Below are 24512 nucleotides of genomic sequence, written 5' to 3'. Positions count from 1 at the left end.
AGACGGAGAGTGATTTCGATGGTATTCGTATTGTTTTATTATTTCAACAGTATAAAACGAGTGGTTTGAGCTCGTCGGACGACGGTCCGGTGAAACCCTCTTCACACTGAAGAGGTGGGTATTTTTATATATGCTATAGTTATGTAATAGTTGCCATCTATACATATAGATGTTGTTAATTGCTATTATATATGTTCTGATAACGAACTGGTTAACTATCCGTTAGAACATGTAAAGTAATATTGAACATATGAGTATAGCCGTATAATTGTATGTATATAGATAACTGTATATTAAATGGTAATATGATGTAATTCATGTTACAGGGTATTATTTTAATGAATAAATGAAGTGAACCCGACAACAGCATTGGTGTCTTCCTTGAAACCATAGCTACTACATTGGCGCCCATGTATCGTTGGATTGATGACCTTTGTGTACTGCCAGTCGACACGCATGACGGGATACGTTGTGATTCCTACCAAGTAGAATAGCGACCTTGAAGGCCCGACAGGTAAAGTCACCTGTGTATACCTATCGACGATTCACCTGGTGAATGAATGAATGGATTTCCATTGTGTATGTTTGTGTATCGGAAAGACACGCGTCTACGTTTGAACGACCTACAGATGACCTTGACCAGCGAGTGCGCGTGTACGGCACGTTTCCTATATGTGCGTATCTATAGTGAATTCTAAGCTGAAAGTGAATGGATAAGAACTGGACGGAGGAATATCCGGAGGAGACCGTACACGGTAAATGACATTTGTGTACCACTGACTTTTCATATATCTTGCTATAAATCTTGTGCTTCTTCTGTAATCTTCAGTTAAAAAAGTGTAAATTGACATTCTGTATTTCACAAAAGTTTTTTTTTTTTCTCTTGATAACGTTGTTCTAAAATTTGTGAATATTTACTTGATTTCAACTACCGATTCAGTATTTTTATTATTTTCGTTCGTTATCATAAGATGTGTATTTTCTAAATTTGTATTTCCGGTTGTGAACTTCCTGTTTATGTACTTCCGGTTATTCTGTACTTGTGGCATATTAGTTCCGGTAACTTTTTGACATTTTTTTTAGATATAAAAAATACTTGCTTTCAGAATCTTGTTTATTTTCACGATAGTATATTAGTATGGAGTAATTGATTATTTTTTTTGCTGTTACACGAGTTTATTGGATACTTATTTAATTTAGATTTTTGTTTGCTACAATTACTTGGTTTTGTTTGCGAGCGAATTAATTATTTTTTTTTTTTTGCATTGAAGTTTAGATACTTTTGTTTTGTTGGTACATTTATATTTTGGTTGTCGCTGTGTACTTTGCTAAAAATCACTCGTCTCTGATATTTGTTTTTTTTCTTTTTGCCCGCATTTTTTTTTACTTTAACATTTGTTAGGATTGTTTGCTTCTAAACTTAGTTTTTTTTATTTTAATCTTTTCGGACCATTTGTGCCATAGGTGTACTTGTTTTTTTTCTCTGCCGCTTTTCGCTAGTTTATTTTTTTTTTACACTTAGGAGTTAGCATGTAGGATAGTTTGTTGTTGTTTTTTTTTTCAGTGGAATTTATATTTTTTTTCTTTTGTGGGAACTTACTGGGTCAGTGTTGGTGTGTTCTATGTTATATGTACGGAGTGAATCTTTCTGCATTTATGTTGAGTATATGAGTGTGCGTTAGGTGCTATTTTTGCTATTTTGGATTGACGCTTCGGTCTCGTACGCGTGTTGCATATAGATTGACTGCGCGCGATCGTGTATATATGTTTTTTTTTAGTTGCTTTGGATGTTGCTGACTTGGCTGGATATATTCAGTAAGTGTTTACATCTATGAGGACAAGAGTAGAATACTTGTTCCGTGTTTGGTAAGGACACGTAGATGATACTGGTGTTTGTTTGCTTTAGCATTTTATTATTTTGTTTATGTTGTAACCCTTGCTTTGTTATGTCGGATTCAAAAGAGAAACTCGCTCAGGCGGAAGCGATACCTCCACCCGAGGATAGCGATCCTGTTGCGGAGGCGACGAAGTTATTTTCTCAGCTTGGTGCTAGGCCAAGGGTGAAAGTTTACTTACTTTGAGGAGTCAGATGATGGATTTTCTCAGCAATACTGGAGGAGTGGATACTGCGGACCCATCGTTACGTGGTCATGGGGTAAGTAATACTCAAAGTACTAGCTCTTCTACTTTGGACACGAGGTTCTATAAGATACCTATATTCTCCGGAGATGATGGGAAAGGCGAGGCTTCGTTTGATTTATGGAAGTATGAGGTACAATGTCTCATCGATACGGGTAAGTCTCAGGATATCATTGGACAGTCGATTCGGAGGTCGTTGAAGGGAACTGCAGCTAAGGTAGCTATGAGACTTGGAGCTCATGCGACGCCAGCCCAGCTGATCGCCAAATTGAGAAGCTTGTATGGTATTGTTGATGATCAGGAGACTTTGCTGGAGAACTTCTATGCAGCGCATCAACAACCTAAAGAGACCGTGACAGAGTGGGCTTGTAGGCTTGAGGACTTGTTGCTGAGGGCTGATGCTGCTATAGGACCCGCAGAGCGTAATAAGAGGTTACACAACAAGTTCTGGTCAGGATTGAGACAGGAGTTGAGAGACATAACCGGCCACAAACATGATTCTATTTCTGACTTTGAGGAATTGTGCATTGCAGTCAGGTCTATGGAGAGGTCAAGAGATGGTGGTAAATCTGCGATGGCGACAGCTACTGTTCATTCTGTGGTTGAAGGAGAGACGAAGGATGAGAAGGATGACTTGAAATCTATGGTAAACCAGTTGTCTGCCGCTATTCAGAGGTTAGAGAAACAGATGTCTGACGGAGGCGCGGTATCTTGGAAGAACAGCCGAGATCATCGTAACCGGAATAGAGGGAATTCAAACAATTATGGAAAAGGATCTGTTTACCATTCTAGGCCATCTCAGGATAAGTCTGATGGGGATGATGAGTCATTAGGAAAGAAACCTGATGTTATCTGCTGGAGATGCAGGCAGCCGGGACATATTAGAGCGCGATGCCGAGTAATATTGGATCACTCGCGGAGTTCGGTAAAAGGGAAGGAGTCTATGAAGACGGACCGCTCATAGATTTCCGAATACAAGGTCCGGACGGACGGAAGAGGACTACTGGTGCACGGATGATTGGCAATGCTAATGAGGTAGATGTCACAGTAGATGGCACTGGAACCAGAGCTTTACTGGATACAGGCGCGACGGTGTCTACGGTGAGTCAACGATTTTATGAAAGCCATTTGAGTCATCTGGAATTACAGTCTGTTGGTGAACTACTTGCTATTGAGTGTGCAGATGGACAACAGTTGCCGTATTCGGGATTGATTGAGACGAATGTCAAGTTTGAAGGATTACCTGGATCAGCTGAGCAGAGCTGTTTATTGTTGGTTGTTCCTAACAGCAATTATAACTCGAAGGTACCAGTTTTGTTCGGGACAAATGTTTTGGATGTATTAGGAGATTGTCGAAGGAAGAAAGGACCGAAGTATCTACAGAAGGGGAGGATACGCCATGGTTTTTAGCGTTTCGTTGTATGACGTTGAGGGACCGGGATTTAGCGAGGAATCGTAACAGCATTGGTCTTGTTAAGAATGCAGGAAACATGGATTGTATTTTGAAGCCCAATTCTACGGTTACTCTAAAGGGATACATAGATCAGCGAAGTGCTTATCCGACTACTTGCGCTATCATTCAGCCTACGGAACGTTCTAAACTGTCGAAGGATATAGACGTTACGCCTACTGTATTCTCCTACGATTGTGATAACACACAACCGCTAGATATCCAGCTTTCCAATTTAACCACAAGGACATTTGTAAATTCCTCCTAAGGCCGTTTTGTGTGAAATACAGCCGGTGGTTGTACAAGAGTTGCCTAAATCTGATGACGAGATGGGAATACTTCAGTCGTTTATGGACAAGATAGACTTTTCAAATTCAGCTGTTACCGAAGATGAATTGCGTATTGGAAAGAAACTCATTAAGGACCTACGAGGATATATTCTCACATGGGGACACTGATCTTGGATGTACTGGTCTCGTGAAACATCGAATCGATTTGACGGATGCAGTTGCTTTTAAACAACGTCACAGGAGGATACCGCCTTCTATGTACGATGAAGTCAAGACTCATCTTCAACAATTGCTATCTGCAGGAGTCATTAAGCCATCACACAGTCCTTGGTCTTCGAACGTTGTTTTGGTAAGAAAGAAAGACGGATCATTGAGAATGTGTGTAGATTTCCGTCAGTTGAATCAGAGAACCATACGGGATTCATATGCTTTACCACGAGTGGAGGATATTCTGGATTGTTTAGCTGGATCGCATTACTTTACCGTGTTGGATTTAAAATCGGGTTATCATCAGATCGAGCTTGAGGATGAACACAAGGAGCGTACTGCGTTTTCTGTTGGCCCATTAGGATTTTACGAGTTTACAAGGATGCCATTTGGACTTACAAATGCTCCTGCGACGTTTCAGCGCTTAATGGAACGATGTATGGGAGACCTACACCTTGCCATTTGTTTGATATATCTTGATGATTTAATTATCTTCTCAAGGACCTATGATGAGCATTTGGAGAGGTTAGGAAAGGTTTTTCAGAGATTACGAGACAACGGATTGAAACTTGCATCTAAGAAATGTCAGTTCTTCATGAACAGAGTTGCCTACGTGGGACATATTGTTACACCTGATGGAATTGAGGCTGACCCAAAGAAGATTGAGAAGGTACGAGATTGGCCGACACCAACTAATCCTGAGGAATTACGTCAGTTTTTAGGGTTCGCGGGATATTACAGAAAGTTCGTAAAGGATTTTGCAAAGATTGCGCGGCCTTTAACCAACTTATTGCCACCAACAAGAGATAAGAAGAAAAAAGGGTAGAGTGAAGTCCGATGTGGGTACCGTTAAATGGATGTGGACGTCTGAACAGGCTACTGCATTTCAGAGTCTGAAGGATGCACTGTGCAACCCACCTGTCCTTGGTTATGCTAATTACAGCCGGCCGTTTGAGCTGCACACGGATGCGAGTACCCAGGGACTAGGAGCTGTTCTTTATCAAGAGCAGGATGGACATTTGAGACCTATTTGCTACGCCAGCCGAGGATTAGGTAAATCGGAAAGGAATTACCCAGCTCATAAACTGGAGTTCTTGGCGTTGAAATGGGCTATTACGGAGAAGTTTCATGATCATTTATATGGACAGAAATTTACAGTTTTAACGGACAACAACCCTTTGACCTACGTCCTATCTAAGGCTAAGCTTGATGCGACGGGGCATAGATGGCTGTCCGCTTTATCAGCATACAACTTCGAGATAAAGTATCGACCAGGAAGGAACAATGCCGATGCGGATGCTTTGTCACGACTTCCGGGATGTAGCATTTCGGCAGAGTCTGTGCAAGCAGTGTGTAAGGGAGCAGTTACCTGTAGTGGACCCTTGGTAGAATGTTTGAGTTTGTCAGCAGAGGCATTAGATACATTTGAAGTTGAAGACGAACATGGTTTCCGCACGATGACAGCACGTGAATGGAGAAAGTTACAGGCAGATGATGATGTCATTGGGGAATGGTTGCCAGTCATAAGGCAGAACCTGAAGCCGTCACGAAAGAGGTTATCCGCTATTCCAGAGAGCGCCACCCTTAAGAGATGCTGGGATAGCTGGAAATTGAAACGTGGTGTGCTGTATAGACACATGTCTGATGAAGAGGGCGAAGTAGACCAACTTGTACTGCCGGCTTCCATGCGCGAGCAAGTGTTGACGTCGTTACATAATGATACGGGCCACCCAGGACGCGATAGAACGTTATCATTGCTGCGGGATAGATTTTTTTGGCCTGGCATGACCAAAGACGTGGAGAAGTGGCTAAAGGAATGTCAAAGATGTCTCTTCAGGAAGTCTAAGATTGATGTCAAGGCACCGTTGGTAAGCATTGTCACCACCCAGCCCATGGACTTGGTGTGTATGGATTTCTTGAAATTGGAAGTTTCCAAAGGCGGGTTCCAGGATGTGTTGGTAATTACTGATCACTTCACGCGGTACGCTAAAGCGATACCTACCCGTAGCCAGTCTGCTAAAGCGACTGCTGAGGCGCTTCAAGGATTTATTGAGCATTACGGAATTCCACGGAGGTTACATTCCGACCAAGGCGCTAACTTTGAGGGGAAGGTAATCGAGAGCTTATGTGACACACTACACATCGCCAAATCAAGGACGACGCCATACCACCCTAGTGGGAATGGGATGTGTGAGCGATTTAATCGGACCCTTATTGACATGTTGGGAACACTGGAGCCTCATCAAAAAAAGGATTGGAAAAGCTACGTAGGATCTCTAACGTTAGCTTATAACTGCACAAGGCACAAGACTACTGGATATTCGCCATTCCATCTAATGTTTCGGACGACAACCGCGTTTACCAGTTGATCTTTTGTGTGGATTTGTTGAGGAACCTACTTCACGTTCTTTACCGGATTATATTAAGAATTTAAGGAACAGGATGTCTCATTCGTTTAGCTTGGCAAGTAAGAAGGCTCGGGAATCGCAGAGTCGACAGAAGGCAGACTACGATCTTCGTAGTAGGGAAGCCGTTTTGGAACCGGGAGACCGAGTTCTTGTCAAAGTACTGGCCTTTGAGGGACGACATAAGCTAGCGGATCGATGGGAACCTGACGTGTACATCGTAAAGAGTCAGCCCAATGGAGACATTCCTGTATACACAATACAGAGGGAAGACGGGAAGGGGAAATCAAAAACCCTCCATCGGAACCATCTACTTCCCATTGGAGCGATACCTGTGGAAATAGATAAGGAACCACTTCCTGAACTTCCACCTCGACCAGTTCCACGTATAAGGAGGTCGAGGCTGGAACGTGAACCACTTCGAAAGGAATCTGTGGCGGAACTCGTCGAACCACTGTCCGGGAACGATAGTAGCGACAGTTCCGATGAGGATGTTGTGGGCATGGATATTAATTCCGATGTTCAGCGGCCACCCACGCAGGATAGTATCCGGTCGAGCAATGACACGGTACGTATTCCTGGACCTCGCACTGGTTTCGTTGATGTGGAAACGTCGGAATCTGAACCGGAGAATGCAGCTGCTGATGCAGTACAGGGAAATGTTAATTTGCCTGAACCGGAGATTCTAGTGCCAAGGAGATCGACAAGGAACAGACGACCGCCTAATTGGATGACCTCTGGCGAGTTTGTATGTTCACAGCAACCTGTTGAAACGGTGCCGGACTGGAAAATGAAGGCTTTATTTCTGGTGGACATGGTATCTTCAGCGTCCTTTCGGGATATGCCTTCGGCTGCTCAACAGGCAATGCTAAAAATTTTAAGCACTTAGTTTTTTTTTCTTTTGTCATTGGATACTTGTAACCATGTTGTAATGTTATTTTGGAAACCCTTGCGGAAGATGAGGGCATCTTCTTTACGAGCGGGGGAGTACGGGATGAATTTTGTGGCTGAAATTAAGATTTTTGTTGTATATTCTTTTATCGTATTGTAATTTCATTTATTTTGTTTATAGTTTGTCCTTGACATATAGATGGGGACAGCTTCCATCGAAGGAGGGGAGAATGTAGTAGTGTTATTTTACTACTTTTATTTTGTATACGTTATATTTTAGTGCGCGTTCGCGTATGGTCCGTGTAGCGATAGTCGCGGGTCGCGGATACGCAATGCGACAAGATCGTTGGCGCGCGCGCGGAAAAAGGCACGTGTAAGTGAGAGCGATGAGTTATGTGAATGTGACGTAATGTGTATGTCAATCATATTTGTGTCCTTATATGGTATTAGTCTATTGTCTACGTCGAGTGAATGTTGGGTAGTTTATCTGGGGTATTGGTCACTTGGGGTTTGGATGACCAAGAGGCAACATCGATCTCTAGTAGATGAACTGATTGCAGACTCATAGGAAATTAGCCCAATACATAATTGTAAGTACCTGTATGTAGTTTAAATATTATTATCATCATAATATAATATAATATCTATTTAATATATTTGATTATGGTAATCGTTTATTTAAAAGTAACTTATCATTTTTTGAATTTCGATAAATTTTAATATCGGGCATAATTATTCAGACGGAGAATGATTTCGATGGTATTCGTATTGTTTTAATTAATTGTATTGTTTTATTATTTCAACAGTATAAAACGAGTGGTTTGAGCTCGTCGGACGACGGTCCGGTGAAACCCTCTTCACACTGAAGAGGTGGGTATTTTTATATATGCTATAGTTATGTAATAGTTGCCATCTATACATATAGATGTTGTTAATTGCTATTATATATGTTCTGATAACGAACTGGTTAACTATCCGTTAGAACATGTAAAGTAATATTGAACATATGAGTATAGCCGTATAATTGTATGTATATAGATAACTGTATATTAAATGGTAATATGATGTAATTCATGTTACAGGGTATTATTTTAATGAATAAATGAAGTGAACCCGACAACAGCATTGGTGTCTTCCTTGAAACCATAGCTACTACATAATCAAGGATTTTTTCAATTGGTACGTAAAATTTCATTCTACAGTCACAAACTTTGCAATTCACAATGTATCAAAGATACAGACTACAGGAAAATATTATCTAATTAAAGCGTATTCGTTGCTGAACTCCTCGACAAAAAATCGGTAACTTTTATTTCTGTGTGGATTTTCAGTTTATGCTGGAAATGGCTTTGTTAGACCGTGTAGAAACCTCTCCGTGCCGCGCGCGACCGGAATAACCTGTAAACTGCCGATATCGAGGTCAAATTTTCTGACCACCCGATTATGCATATTTTCTACATCTAAACCGTGTGACGTCATAATAGTCCGTGGCTCATAGCTGTACTATAACTGATGTGCTATCACTTACATCGACGGTCACAGGAAAAGCCGATCAAAGATTTTTTATGATTACTTTTGAGTGAAGTTAATCGTACAATAACTTTGGCTCGAATATAAATAACTTAAAGAGTGAAATTCGATATTTCAAATACTCTAATTTATGCTCTAATAGCAGGTATCTTCGTGTAATTATGAAAGAAAATCCACACAGAAATAAAAGTTTCAGATTTTTTGTCGAGGAGTTTAGCAACGAATAAGCTTTAATTAGATAATATTTTCCTTTATTCTGTATCTTTGATACATTGTGAATAACAATTGCAAAGTTTGTGACTTTAAAATGAAATTTTACGTAACAATTTAAGAAATCCTTGATTAAAGCATCAAGGATATGATGCTTAACATACGTACACACCGATGATTGATCATTACAAACATTGTGTTGTGTGTTGCTAACCGAATAAATTTATTACAATACCGTAATACGTTTCGACATGTGGTAGAAAGAATTTATTTTTGATATTATAAAAGATCAAATAATTAAGATATTAAGCAAAACAAACTATTTTTTCAGACCGTGCGGTCGCTTTCAAGTCTTAATCAATATACGAGTAGACACACCGATATTAAAGATATATAATTAGCCATGCTTTTGGTTTGATGGTTATGTAATACCTGGACCAGGATGTTGTTTACCTGTACACAGCGCCATTCATCGAACTCACCTTTAATTACCTGGCCGCGGGCAATTTGCTATTCGGTGGACTATATCGAGTACTTGCTATTGTCTTACTGTCAATTAGGTTAGGACATCCGTTAATTGGCTTGTGATTTGAATTATGGAAACCCCGTACATCTATGCTCTAGGTTTTTTTATTGTCACCTCCATTTTTAAAAGGAAGATGTAAAAGCAAATGGAAATAAAATATACCTGATCATACCTAGGAACATACATTACATACACAAATATATATGTCGTACAAAGGTAAAACAAAAATGGAAGGTGACTTATTCAGAAACAAAAATGGTTGAACTATTTCAACTAAAGATTTTACCTTAATTATTCCAGTCTAGTACTGTAATTACGGAATCGTGGCATATAGAAATCTTCCGTAATTTCTAAGGTATTAAGAAAAATTCTAAGCATGTATTTTCACCATTTCGAATCTAAATGTACAACAATATCACACTAAATATACTTATTTAAATATCACTTAGTATAGTTTTAAAAAGGTACAAGATATTATATCTATTTATAATGCCTGTATACAAGTAATTTCAACTTTCATTTGAACACTTTATGTGGTTACTTTTGGATTATACGATAAATGTTCATATATCATACTATTAAATATCGGTATGATATACAAAACGGTCGACAATGAATATACTATTTTAAGGATTTAGTATAATTTTGAAATAATGAATTTAAATCTACACTTAAACTGTAATTTTGGAAAATATATCAGAAATACCATTGATGTATTTCTGCTTTTTAGGAAACGTTATGGATAAAGTTTCAAAGGCAACAATATAGATATACATATTATTTTCGGTATAAGTTCGGTACTGTTACTCCAATATCACATAACTTATAACCGTCCACATTTTATTTTTACTCAAAAACTGTGCCGTGTTTGCATCGTTATAACAGAAGTTTGAAATAAAAACACGGATTCTAGATATATTCATGCTAAATTTTGGGATTTTACTCGTAAAAAGATAGTGTTACATTATGCTGTTTTTTTATTACACTGAAATTTACATCATATGCTATCTAAATCTCAGTCCAGACTGATATATATACACATGTTTTCAAGGCTAAATAGTGTTCAGCACTTACTCCAGGTAAAAACGTCGTCAGCTAAGTCTTGTAAAATCCAAGTTTTACAGATTATTGAAAATTGCTATCTGCTATTATGTCCAGATTAAAAGTTTTTAAAACTATTAATCATATCTGGACATAATTAACATACAATTTACCTTTTAATGATAACGTGAATTATTGTTGCAAAATAGTGACACAAAATAAAATTAATGCTTATCATTAAAAAGGTCCAATACACTATACGTTTTTAATCCGTTTTATTCAGCAATTTACAAGCAATTGAGTAAAGTACACATTTTCTTTTTAACCAATTTTATATATGTATACAAATATATATTATTACAGTGCATATCTCAAAAAGCAAGAGGTAAGTTCGCCTTTATATCAAACGCACGTATATAAAGTGTACAGCGACACCAAAATATTAGGAAAATATGTTATATGTCCATAAAATGATAAATTAGCGGTAAATAAGGAAAGAAAAAAAGTTCAAAAAGTTTTATAAACATGCCTTCCTTGCTTTTGCGTTTTATATTGCAGGGACCTGGCATCTAGTGAAAAGGGAATGTTCTAAACGTTCCGATCCCGCATATATCTAAATGTTCACTAAGCGGAATTTTTTCTTGTCTCTGGTGTGCGTATCGGTTGTTTATGGACACGCACCCGTTCTGCAAGAGAATTTCCCGTTTGGCCGATATCATTTTCGTTGCAAGTTGGACAAGTTATACAATATATAAGATTTGTACTCTTGCAGTTTAGGTTATTATTCGGCTTGATGATTTTTCCGTTTTTCTGTGTGATGATAGTCACGATATATGCCTCCTCTTCGGTTAATAGCCATTACATACATCTTTTCATTTTATCCATAACGTCAACATCAAGGATTTATTGTCATCTGCGTCCTTCGTCTACAACTGTAATAATCAATTCAACGACTCTTTTGGCATTATATTCTTTTAATATCACGTACGTTTCACAATATCATAAACAAACATGACCATCACAGTTTACATTATGTAAATATACATTCCTTATACACTCCAAGGATTCATCTATACGTCTTTGCACTAAGGTGTATTTATTGATTAGTGACAACACTAATCCGCTTAGCTCCGCCCACTGATGGTTTCACTTCGGTGGCTTGGCTAGGTAAGCTACACAATAGTAAATTTTGACTGGCGATTTCGTCTTCACTTTTTGACACAGATTTTAATACCATACACCAAAATGGAGATTAAATAATTCCCTTTACAATGGTATAATTCACTTTTCACTGCCACGTCTATGTCAATAGTTATCAACTTACCTGTATTTTTCTCTATTAGACAATACGTAAGCCAAGCCAAGTTAGGCCTTCCCAGTGGGTGTGGCCTAATCTACCCATCTGACCAATCACTGACGAAGACGGCAAGCGTTCGTATGAACGCACGTGGTAATGATCAGTCGGTCACAGAGAGTCCAGCGGTCCAGGAGCCCCCCCCCCCCCCCCTGTGGCGCGATACAATGGACCGCCGAGAAACTGAACGGTTCCCCTCTACCTGAACGATAAACCCACTTGAACATAAAATTTGGAGCCTAAACATAAATTTTGTCAGCTCTACAAAAAACAGCCATAACTGAACGATATATGAAAACAGCTCACTGGGAGAACTTTTTTGAACACTTTGGGTCTACCAGTGACGCTTCAACGTAATCAGTTGGCTATAAGAGGTATTTATTCCTCGACTGCATCTATATCTACTGTACATGAGTTATAGATGATGGTATTTTTGATTTTGTATAAAATTACAACTAGAAATTTGATTTATTGCCTCATTTTTTATAATGATTCAGTCGCTCTCTTTTGGGCGGTGTACGGTCAAACATCAGGCCTTGATTCAAAAGGTCCCAGTGAAAACAGTTCCGTTATTTAGAGTCATCAATGTAAAATAATTACACACAATGGTACTGTTTCTATTAAAATTCAAGAAACATATTACGACTTTGTTGTTTATTCATTTTTCAACCGTTTACGTTCAATATTTAAAACTTATACTATCTAAAAGTATATACATGTATCCAAGGATTTATAAGTGATATATGTCCTTGATGTATCTAAATGTCTAGAATTGAATTTTATCTAGCGGTAGTATGATAATTAAGCATATTGGAGGGGATCCTGTTAACAAATTAATCAAATTTTTGCACAGTCTCTTAAAAAAAACTACCCTAGGAGTAATGGTAGAGAAAATATGCTATAAAACGTTTTTTTCATTACGTATCCCTACTTTGAATATAGTGTCTGATAGTTGTAATGTCTTAAAATTTCTTGTGGTAACGAAGATGAGTTATTGTAAAATAAGAAAAAAAAGTTTAATCATAAATGCAATTGATCTTGTGAACCATCAATTGCAACATATATAGATAACCTTTTTGATTTAAGGAGGGGCCGGTATGTTTGGGTTTTGTGTGTGTGTGTATGTGTGTGAGGGAGGGTGTGTGTGTGGTTTTTATTTTTTTTTTTTTTTACACAAGTCCGTTCTGCCACGCGTCCCGCTCTTGAAAGTTACTGTACGTCGCTATATTGTTCAATTTAACGACTAACGACTTTTATTTTCGTCTCATTCCCCCTTTCTTTGATTTATTTAAATGATGAAAATGGTTCCATAATGTTACTTTCTCGGAAAATGTTAAACGTGATTGCAATGTACATGTATATACCCTTTAACTTCATAAACGTTTACGTATTTCAAGATTATGATCTTTTTCGCAATTTTTAAAATTCGCTACATTTCGTTTTTCAATATCATTTTCCGTGTCTCTTATATCTTATCAAGTTAACTACAAAGTATTTTGTCTTATTTTGAGTACCGTGTTCGCATAAATTCCAGATACATTATCTGTTCTCGGACTATCGGACCTTCGGACTAACGGGCCTTAGGACTAACTGGCCTTCGGACTATTGGGCCGTAGGGATATGAGAGACAGGTATATTTCTAGATTTAATATGACTTAGCCACACAAAGCTAAAACCAAACACGAAATGGTAATCAATTAGCGTCTTTGTGGTACATTAATGCTAGGAATGCGGTACATATGGCTACTTCAAATAGCGATATCGGACTCAAAATGTGTTTTTAATGGACATTACCAATTTTGTTAAAAGTGAATGCCTTGTAACATATAATTGTTTTATCTTTACGTATTCTTAAAATGATGATTAATGATATCATTCAAAAGGTTTTGAATATTCTATGAACTTCTTTAAAACCATGATTACAAACTAATGAAATTAGCGGTATATTAATAGCTGCAGTATAAGTAAATTTGTTTTGTACATGTATGATTATAATGGCTGATAAGTAAAATCAGAAGATTACGATAATGTTTCCTTGATTGTATATATGTTCACGTGTATATATATATGTATATACATAGTATTTTTATCTCATTTTCTGTATCTCTTTTTCGAGGAATAAAAGTTTTAACTATGGAGAATTAAATTTTTTACTGATATACATTGTATTAATTGAACTGATAATGCCACGCGACCGGAATCACGGATGAAGCATGTAAAGTGGAACTTGGTTGATATGAACTCGGATAATTCGACAACCCGGCTTAATACGAAGTACTTTGCCGGTCCCGGCCGAAATCCCTCTTTATCTTTGTTTAAAGAACTCGGATAATTCGAATTCGGAAAACTCGAAGAACTCGGATAACACGAAGTAAATTTTGGATCCGAATGACAAAAATCATACATAAAATGTTCTTATAACTCGAAATGAGATTTTTTGGACAACGAGTTCGCCGAAAATGCCGATTTCCGTTTTCATAAATCTGCTGTAGAACAGCATTTCAAAATATATATCTCGGTTTTATTGTTATAATTTTGCAACTACCATCGGCGATTTTGACATCTCTCTTGTTCACATCCTTTTACTACATGGAACTAGTCTAGATATACCAAGTAAAGATATCGTCAGTAGAAATGATAACTCGCTTAATTCGAACACTAGGATAACTCGAAGTTTTATCTCGATCCCTTCGAGTTCGTATTAACCGAGTTCCACTGTAGTTTTAATGAACCATTATACATGGGATAGATTATTGTCTATATCGTTTTCATATGAAAAAATGTATCTTATCTGGTCTTCAAGTTGGAACAGTCACCACACAAATAAATGTATATTTCGGTACAAATGTGTTTTAAGATGCTCCATCGCCGACAGAGAATAAACGATACTCATCATTTGAAAAAAAATGGTGTTTACTCATGTAAATGTATGTCTCACTAACACAAAATATGTAAAATAGTATATTTTACTAAATGGTGCATGCGTGATCAGTACTTTATTCCATATAGGACATAGTGCTTTGGACTTTTTAGCCCACCATCAACAGATGGTGGGCTAGATGGTGGGCTATTCAAATCGCTTTTTTGGCATTTTGGGACCGATCGGTCAACAAGATGGCCGCCAGGCAGCCATCTCGGATTTTGATAGTTAAAGTTCGTTATCGCTATTTCTCAGAAAGTACTTAAGGGATCTGTCTCAAATTTCATATCTAGGTTCCCCTAGGGCCCTAGTTGTGCATATTGCATTTTGGACTGTGTTTTATGTGACTCTGACTGGAAACATAAACTGACATTTGTATGGACAGAGGTTAAGTATGAGATCATCAACAAACTGTAAAGAGCAATCAAATATATAGCAGATACGTTGGCTTGCAATAATCACTCACAACATGTACGGCACCAGATCCAAGTTTATGGCTAATCATATATAATTGTACGGTTAAAAAATGTCACTAACCTTGTAGCTTGTCAGTTTTGCTGTAATAATATTACAAACCACTTATTGAAAATCCTAAATATAGGACAGTTTAGGACTCATCTTATAAATCCCACGTGTGTTTTGACTTTTTGCACACAGCCTGCAGCCGGGACAGGGTATGGCGGTTCCCTACGTAATGAGCATCGCTAGATCTATAAGGAGTTTCATATGCAATTTTACAAGAAATATGAAGATTTGTTAAAATATCTAAAATAAAGAAATACTAGTCAAGTGAATGTTGATGCAATTTGAAGAATATTTGTTTTGTTTTTAAGCAGATACTGACGCATTGTTGATGATATATAGATCGGTTAAGCTAACTAGCCATTCAGTTTCGTTAAGCTGGATGAGAGGCCGGAGCATATATAGCATCCAGTACCAATTTACCTGTGGATTTGGCGACAGTACTCGAGTCTATAAGTAACACGGCTACAGAGTACACTCATTCAATACATCTACACGCGTCGTTCTCAGTTGGGGTAGCACGGCTGTAAGGGCTCGGCAACGTTCGATCGCCACTTGCGACAGACCTTATTTAGTAGAGTTATGGCCCTTTGATTTAATGAAAAAAATCATTTTCTGCCATTTCCCTGCAATGACTCTATAATTTTAACCGATTTTCTTCAAACTTGGTAACAAGGTCAAATGCCTTAATGGCTTGGCTAAGTTCGATTGCCGCTTTTGGCCGACATTATGTAGTGGAGTTATGGCCCTTTGATGTACTAAAAACGTCATTTTCTGCCATTCCCTGTGCAATAGTTGTAACAAATGTAAACTGATTTTCTTAAAAGTTAGTATCGAAGTTAAATGCCTTAAGAGCTCAGCCAAGTTTAATAGTCACTTTCAGTGGAAATTATTTTACACATCATACTTCCGAATAAGACTTCAGTTCATTTTTTCATGTTTCAACCAAGGTTAAACCTAACCTCAATAATGTTTACCTACAATATGTCCTGAAAGCGGGGAATGGAAATTCCACGAATTTCCTTGTCTTATTTAACTCAACAAAGTCAGCATGTTTGTACAAGCAGATAGATTGTTTGTAAGATGTGGATTTATATTTAAAATCAACAGGATGTTTATGTCGCCCTATGGTCACTCAGCTGTTGTTCGATAACTCCGCTTTCACATGTTGACCAGGGTAAACTGACTAAGATGGGATCAATGAGGGTGGATGATTGTTGGCTCTTATATTAGGTTATAGATTTCACATATTGTTATATATTATATATAAGTGGGTTTGATAGTGTTGATGTAGTAAGATCACAGTTGAGGTCGCCTAATATAATAATGTTTTTTTTCAAAATGTGATTCAACATTGCTTCAAACCTGTGCATTGGGCAGGCGCAAGGACGTATAAATCCTTGGGCAGGCGGTATACATTATATATTAAAGCGAATAGTCGGGCAAAGAAGGGCTAAAATCGGTAAAAATGGTGTTAATATATCCAGTATAATTTCTTATGAAATAGAAAAATAAAATCTCCCATCAAAATCGCTCTGTATGCGAAGAAATTAATATATATTATAGGAATCCTAAAAATCCTCCCGACCGGCTATCAGTGCAGTTCAATCTTAACGCATGCGCAACATCCACCACTCTCCGTAGTAAACAAAACATGGCTACCGTAGTTTTGAACCAAAAGGTTTCCGCCAAAACAACCAACTGACTCCCCTGAAATGCGAAAGGAAAGGCAATGGAGCAGCGACAATCCCAACATATGACTCGGTAAACATTACGACGCATGGAGAGTGTTCGAGCACGCGGCTCCGGACCGCTAAAGTTACTGTACAACACAACCCGGTACTCCCTGCTCGAGTGGCATCAAACAGCTGAGCTGTCCCTCACTGGGACCGGGGCTGACTGGGACCGGCGCTGGTGGGGCCCGTAAAGATAGATAACTCGTCGATACTTAGCAAACTATATGTCTAGATATGTCTACTGTATACGAGTGCTGTATACATATATTATATCCATGTGCTAAAATATATCGAGGTAAACCTGATTTTTAAAATAATAATTTAGTTCTGATTTAACATATTTTATTGCAAATATATACAAAAGGATTGGGTACAAGTTTTATGCAACTTATATTGCCACCCTTTCCAAAATACAGAACGAATACAAACATGATATGCAAAGTAATGAAATATATAAATATGATTAAATAGTAAATAAGAACACTTTGGAGAGAAAGAGAGAGAGAGAGGGGGGGGGGTAAGGAGAGGAAGAAAATTCAATGTCTTAAAATTGTAATACTAAATCGACTTAATTAATAAATAATAATTTGCGGCAACAGTTGGACTAATTATCTCGTTCTTTGCCTTCCCTCTCAAAGAATGTCCATCACACTCCTAAAATCTTTCTCCTAGCTGTTCAGGTCTTCCATCAAATCCATAAGCAATCGTCGCCTTAGTACCAACTTGCCATAATATCTAAAATAACGTGATTTAAGTCGATTTCTAGATAACACAAAAATACACAAAAGAGATATCGAAAAGAACTGATAGGTGTATAACAATAAAGGTATTCGTCTAATATTAAAATCTTTTGCTTAATTTAATAAAGTTTTGAACATATAAAAATATTCCTGTGTTCGTTTCCAGAGACAGATCCTCATTTCCAAACAAGATTAAATTTAAATCAATAAGAACATTTAAATTCATATTATTTAGGCTTTCCAATAGCAAATTCCTTTCAACATTATAATTTTTACATTCGAAAAAAAAGTGATGTACACTCTCACAAATATGTCCACAGTTGCAGCATGGAGTTTCCACAAGGTTTATCCTGAACAAATCGTAATTTAGGGAACTACATTGATGTCTAAGTTTTGTATGCAATATATTTAACTTCCGGTCACCAATGCCAAAGTAAGAAGGAGAAGATTCAAAAACCGGTTTTAGTGAATTTCTAAAAAGGCTCAATGATATTGCTGACTTAACAGAGTTTTTTAAGTTATTCCAAGAGCGAAGAGTAGAAGGTAGAAAAGAAGTGTTTGTAGATGAAAGTCTGTAATACGGAATTCTATAGTCATCTCTATTTCTTAATGGATAGGCAGCTTGATCTTGAACGGTAGAAGGAAGTAGAGAAGTAAGAAAATCAGGAGTTTGATTTGTGCGCATTTTATAGAGAAGATGAAGTTTTTTCCTTTTCCTTCTAGAAGATAGAGATTCTAAACCAGTTTCAAAATATAGAGAATCGATACTTGCATAAGAGGGAAGACCGGTTATTATTCTAGCAGCTTCCTTTTGAACTTTTTCTAATTTTTGCGAGTCAGAGTTTGAAAAACCATCCCATAATTCACATGCGTATTCTAATACAGGTAAAATAAAAGCGCGATAAATTCTGAGAATATAAATAACAGTGTTCCAGCTAGGATTTGAAAAGGGCAGGGCGCTGGGCAAAAAAAGGGCATTTTTTTCCGCGACATAAAACTTTTAGGGCATTTTATATATGACATACAGCTAATATCAGAAACAACTGTATAATATGTATATCATTGCATCATAATCGTCAATGATTGTAATATCAATACCTATATTATGGCATCAAGTAGACTTTGGGAGTGTTTTGTGGATTCTCCAAAATGTCTGAGACATAGAAAGAAAATGTTGACTGTTTTGATAATAATTTGTTTATTTTTTATTTGGATTAACAGGATGCCACAAAATCTGCTTTGTTTCAGTTCTGTAGTTGTCTCTGTACTCTCTGTTGATTCCTTAAGTCTTACTTTAAGAACATCTTCCATATATTTGTTTTTGCAATGTGTGTTGTCATTTACAAAATCCATTCAGTCTTGCATCAAGTAACATTTACCAAATAAGTACATGCATTATAAATTGCCACAATTTGTCTTTAAGTGATCATGTGTTTACCATTTTGTTTCAGAATTTAGTTCTATCCATGAGCTTGAATGGATTTACAGAATGAAAAGAGAAGAAACAAAATTCTTTCAATTAAATTCAATTTATTTAACAACTATATAGCTAGTAAATGTTGAAAACAATGTATCCACAGCTCCCTGTAATCTCACCATGCACTCAGTAGACATACCTACACATCTCTCAGACATTACAAGTTATCAATATTAAAACAAACACACTTTCATCCATGATATCAAGAAGTTAATAAATTGAAATTAAAAAAATATATACAAATTGTAACAAAGTTGCGTGTCCAAATTAAGTAGTTAACAACAATTGTAATTGACTTCAAAAAGACTTCTTTGATAAAAGTATGTGTATATATAACCTAGGAAATTTGTCACACATCACTAAATCACTGACACACAATAAAATAAGGCTGGTTGCAATTGTGAGGTGTTCAAATGTGTCAGCTAGCGCTGGACATCAGGAGTACTAGTACTAGTCCTCAGCATCAGATTTGTCATCTATGGAGTAGAAGGAAGCTCTACAAATTAAAAAGAAACCCAAAATATTAAACAATTGGACCATTCTTCAAATTTTATTCTCAATGTTAATTATTTGAAATTGCATGTCTCTGAATTAACGTTTGTGAACGAAAAATACGGCTTATAGTAATACTTTTTGTTCAAATTAAGTTTAAATAAATGTATAGAATTAAATGAGAAATTCGATGACTGAAATAACTCCGTGTATTTTGATGATTTGTGCCTGGACTTAACGAAGCCATGCCTCACGGCTCAGACTACCATAAAATCTATAATTAAACGACAAATTACGCAATATATCTATTCCAAAGTGTTATCGGTGGCCTAGAATAATAATTGCCAATTCAAAATCTCGCTTCTTGACCGATAAAGCTTCTTATTTTGTGAATTTATTTACTTTTTGCACATCAAAGAAAAGCCGACACGCGAAAATGCCACGCCGATTTTGAAGCAATCGAGGCAAAAATGTATCAAAATATATGACGAGAATTGCATATAACTACATACCTGAACATCCACAAAAGATCGTGACATTTCTTTGCCGATTTGTTGAGTTCTTGGCGAGATAAAAACATTGTAAATTTGTTTATTGTAAGTCGGAAGTTGAAGACATCAATGATATGCGCGAGCAAACAGGAAGCAGGAAGTTGTGTTAGCTAGACTTGCTAAGTCCGGAATTTGGGCCGACGATATCGGGACAGTATGGGGAAATCGAAAAAAGGGCAGGGCGATGGGGGAAAAGGGCAGGGCGTTAGGAAAAAGGGCAGGGCGCTGGAAATTAAGGGCAGGGCGCCGCGCCCTGCTAAACCGACCTAGCTGGAACACTGAATAACATATAAATAATTTAGTATATATTAATATATATGTATTTTATATTATGTAGTTTTATCTAAATGTTACAGATAGTTGTTTCTATTCTCTTGCATTTTCATCCACGATCCCGCTGACTGATATACCAACGTATGTTTTCAAATGAATTAGCAATTGACTCCATCCTTTTGTGTTCTGGAAAATATTTTTTTATACTGTGGCAAAATTGTTTTAAAATAAAGAAATCGTTATAAACTTAAACACTTTTAAAAACATGCTGACAAAGCCTCAGCTCTAACATTTCAATTTTCTTTTATTTAATTCTGATATGGTGTATAGCATTTGTAATGTTCAAGTACTCTAAAATAATATTTCTCTTTTCAAAGCTTGTGTCAATTCACTGTAAGGTTCACATAATATTGTATCACTTAAAATTGATATTTGGTTCATCGTTTTATTGCTACGTTTACAAGTATCCACTTCACTTTTTGTAAATGTAAAAAAATGTAAAATTGCTTATAGAAAGTTCAAAAAATGTTCTTTGTACATATATCATATATTTCTTCAAGAAAATAACCTTCATGACAAAGGTATTTTTTTTTTACGTTTCTGTTAAATTGTGTTCATTCTATGGAACTCTTCTATTTGGGGGGATAAAGAGGAATGTTTATTATAAATAATAAATATAAACATTTTCTTATATATTTATCCTATTACTGTAAATTCCATATAGAAGCTGATCATTACAAACCCAAGTCTGTACATCTACGCGTACGGCGACTCTCCAACGTCTCTTGATTCCTCTATTGTCATTTTTTTCGTGGCGCATTTTCTTTTAAAGATGCTTCACCGCTGACAAAAAGTATTTTTTCTATTTCAAAAACAGGAACAGGCGAATTAGTATTCTTCTTCAGTTACAAAAGTTATTACTTTACACCATTACCACCATTGAAAAGTTTGAGTTTCTCATTTTTCTTTAAGATAAAAATATCGAAAAATAGTTAATTGCATCCCGAAAAAAAATCGTGGTACTCTTGATCCCATATGGAATGAAGTACGGGTTGCGCATACACCAATAGCAAAACAAATTATATTATATGATGTTTTTTGGTGTAATTTAGACATATATAAACACGATTAAACACCAATTATTGTTCAAATGATGAGTATCATTTTTGCTCTGCCGGCGGTGGAGCATCTTTAAATAGCATGCATATGTTCAAATTATTAAACAAAAGTACTAAACTAAAGAAAAAATATCTTAAATACCAGATAATCCTTAAAACAATCGTATACAAACATAGACCCAACTCATATTAAACGCATGACATTTTTTCTTAATACCGAGATTTTTCCAAAAAAAACAACAACACCCTGTATACTTAGACGGACCCAGTGGGGGACAAGTTGAATCAGGAAATGTGATGCGATGCATTATTATAATATCTACATTATAAACACACATACATATATAACATGTGTGTTAGAGTAAAGAGTTGATATAAAACGGATAACAATATATTTGAATACCGCAGTTATCCCATAAACGACCCCTATACTAAGACGGACCCAGTGGGGGACAAGTTGAATCAGGAAATGTGATGCGATGCATTATTATATTATCTACATTATACACACACACATACATATATAACTTGTGTGTTAGAGTAAAGAACTGATATAAAACGGATAACAATATATTTGAATACCGCAATTATCCATCCCATAAACGACCCCTATACTAAGACGGACCCAGTGGGGGACAAGCTGAATCAGGAAATGTGATGCGATGCATTATTATAATATCTACATTATGCACACAAATATACATATACAGCATGTGTGTTAGAGTAAAGAGTTGATATAAAACGGATAAATATATATTAAGATATCACAATTGTCCCAAAACACTACCCGTATACTAAGACGGACCCAGTGGGGAACAACTTCAGTCAGGAAATGTGATGCGATACAATATAGATAACATCTGCATTATGAATGCATATAAAATTGATAACAAATATTTTACAGTGAAGAATTCATACTAATCACATGACAATATTTTCAAATGCCGCGATTTTTCCAAAAAATATCCTGTATACTTAGACGGACCCAGTGGGGGACAAGTTGAATCAGGAAATGTGATGCGATGCATTATTATAATATCTACATTATGCACACAAATATGCATATACAGCATGTGTGTAAGAGTAAAGAGTTGATATAAAACGCATAACAATATATTAGAATACCGCAATTATCCCATAAATAAGCATGCCGTTATATTAACTAGTGTCTATAACAGGTACAAAAACGATTGATAGACCGAAATCGACTTATTTTTTTTAATTAACAAAAACTCATATTTTGATTATGTACGTTTTGTCTAATTTAAACATTGAACCATAGATGAAATATGGTATAACAATCGTCTATTCTTATGCTCATAATTCAAATCAATTATTGGCAAAATATAATACATCCACAAATAAACATAGTTCGGTGTCATCAAGGCCCACTACCTTTCCGGAGGAAAATTTAAAGGTTACTTGAAAACATGAATAACATAAAAAAAAATACATATCGATAGTCTAAGATGAGGTAACATTATGAAACATGCGTTATATATAAAAACAGTCGAGATTTATTTCGCTATTTTGCCGTCCGGCGTAGTGATAGTAAAAGATTTAGTTCAATTTAATGCTTAGCGTATGCATTTCTGAATTAATTGAGTCTATCTGATAAGAATAGTTGATCTACAAATGTAGTACAGTCATATAAAATATGTTTCTTTAATCTCAGCAAAATGCTACTAATTTGTTATTTGCTTTTGTTGAACTAAACATCAAAGAAGCTCTTAGGAAAGCATACTTTTCAATTTGATGTCCCTATCATCATGTGAATATCTCTAAAATAAGGAAGAACGTTATTGTCAAAAATTAAAACAAACCCATTCCCATTGCGTTTATGATAGGTTTAGTTTTGGTATCAGAAACATATATATAATTATATATTTACGTTTCTGTTGGTATACAGGGTACTTTTCACCCTTGGAAGCCACAGCTAGTGTCTAAACTTCATTATGTTCCGTTTATCATATACCGCAGCATATATATATTATATAACTACAAGTACACAATTATTAATGTAGATGGCTGATTGCGTGATTACGATGACTGCGACATTTAAAATATAGTTTAAAATATAAGCATTTAAGCATTGGGAATAATGTATAAATAATGCATATGGTTTCAATTACTTTAATGCATGAGAGTGAATACTTTCACAGCGCTACAGCTAGTGTATTGGGGAAATAGCTCTAATGTAGTCTGTGAAAAAGGATAATCCAAAGATAGAATTTTCTATATACTGTTTTATTACAGTCGGGTGCGGAGCGGAGAAATATCCAACTCTACACTTCCAAACCTAGGCCTAAAGTGAATATACAAGTAATACAAAATGATAATATACAAAAAATACAGGAACAAACATGTAAAACAGCACTTAGTCTAAACGTGATATACAATAGTCGCTAATTAACTGACGCAAGCGTTACCGGTATTGAGAACTGCTAAGAAGGATTAGCTAAAAGAAACACAGTTAAATACGTTAAAGCAATACATCGCTATAAAGAAACGGCTATTATTTTCAAAATGAAGCTTTGTATTTTACTTCTAAACATAGAATATTAAGTATGTTCGAGTAGATTAAAACAAATAAATAACATCACAAATGTCCGAATAGGAACCTGTCATAAACCGCGTGAC

At 36.3% G+C, this 24512-nt stretch overlaps 1 protein-coding gene, 1 long non-coding RNA gene and 1 pseudogene across 2 annotated transcripts in view; all 3 read right to left on the bottom strand.

Moving 5' to 3' along the window:
* Nucleotides 1-24512, bottom strand: part of LOC138306379 (uncharacterized) — a 481793-nt gene that overhangs the window by 311887 nt on the left and 145394 nt on the right. The window lies entirely within an intron of this gene.
* LOC138306396 (MYCBP-associated protein-like) overlaps nucleotides 1-24512 on the bottom strand; it is a 453378-nt pseudogene that overhangs the window by 302091 nt on the left and 126775 nt on the right.
* On the bottom strand, nucleotides 19472-20761 carry LOC138306400 (uncharacterized). Its single transcript, XR_011205850.1, has 2 exons — nucleotides 20443-20761; nucleotides 19472-19934 (listed from the first exon to the last, which is right to left on the bottom strand). It is a non-coding gene; the product is annotated as an uncharacterized lncRNA (long non-coding RNA).

Source organism: Argopecten irradians, chromosome 13 (genome assembly GCF_041381155.1).
Source record: "Argopecten irradians isolate NY chromosome 13, Ai_NY, whole genome shotgun sequence".
NCBI lineage: Eukaryota > Metazoa > Mollusca > Bivalvia > Pectinida > Pectinidae > Argopecten > Argopecten irradians.
Note: the sequence above shows the minus strand (reverse complement) of the source record. Positions and strands in the feature narration are given on the sequence as shown.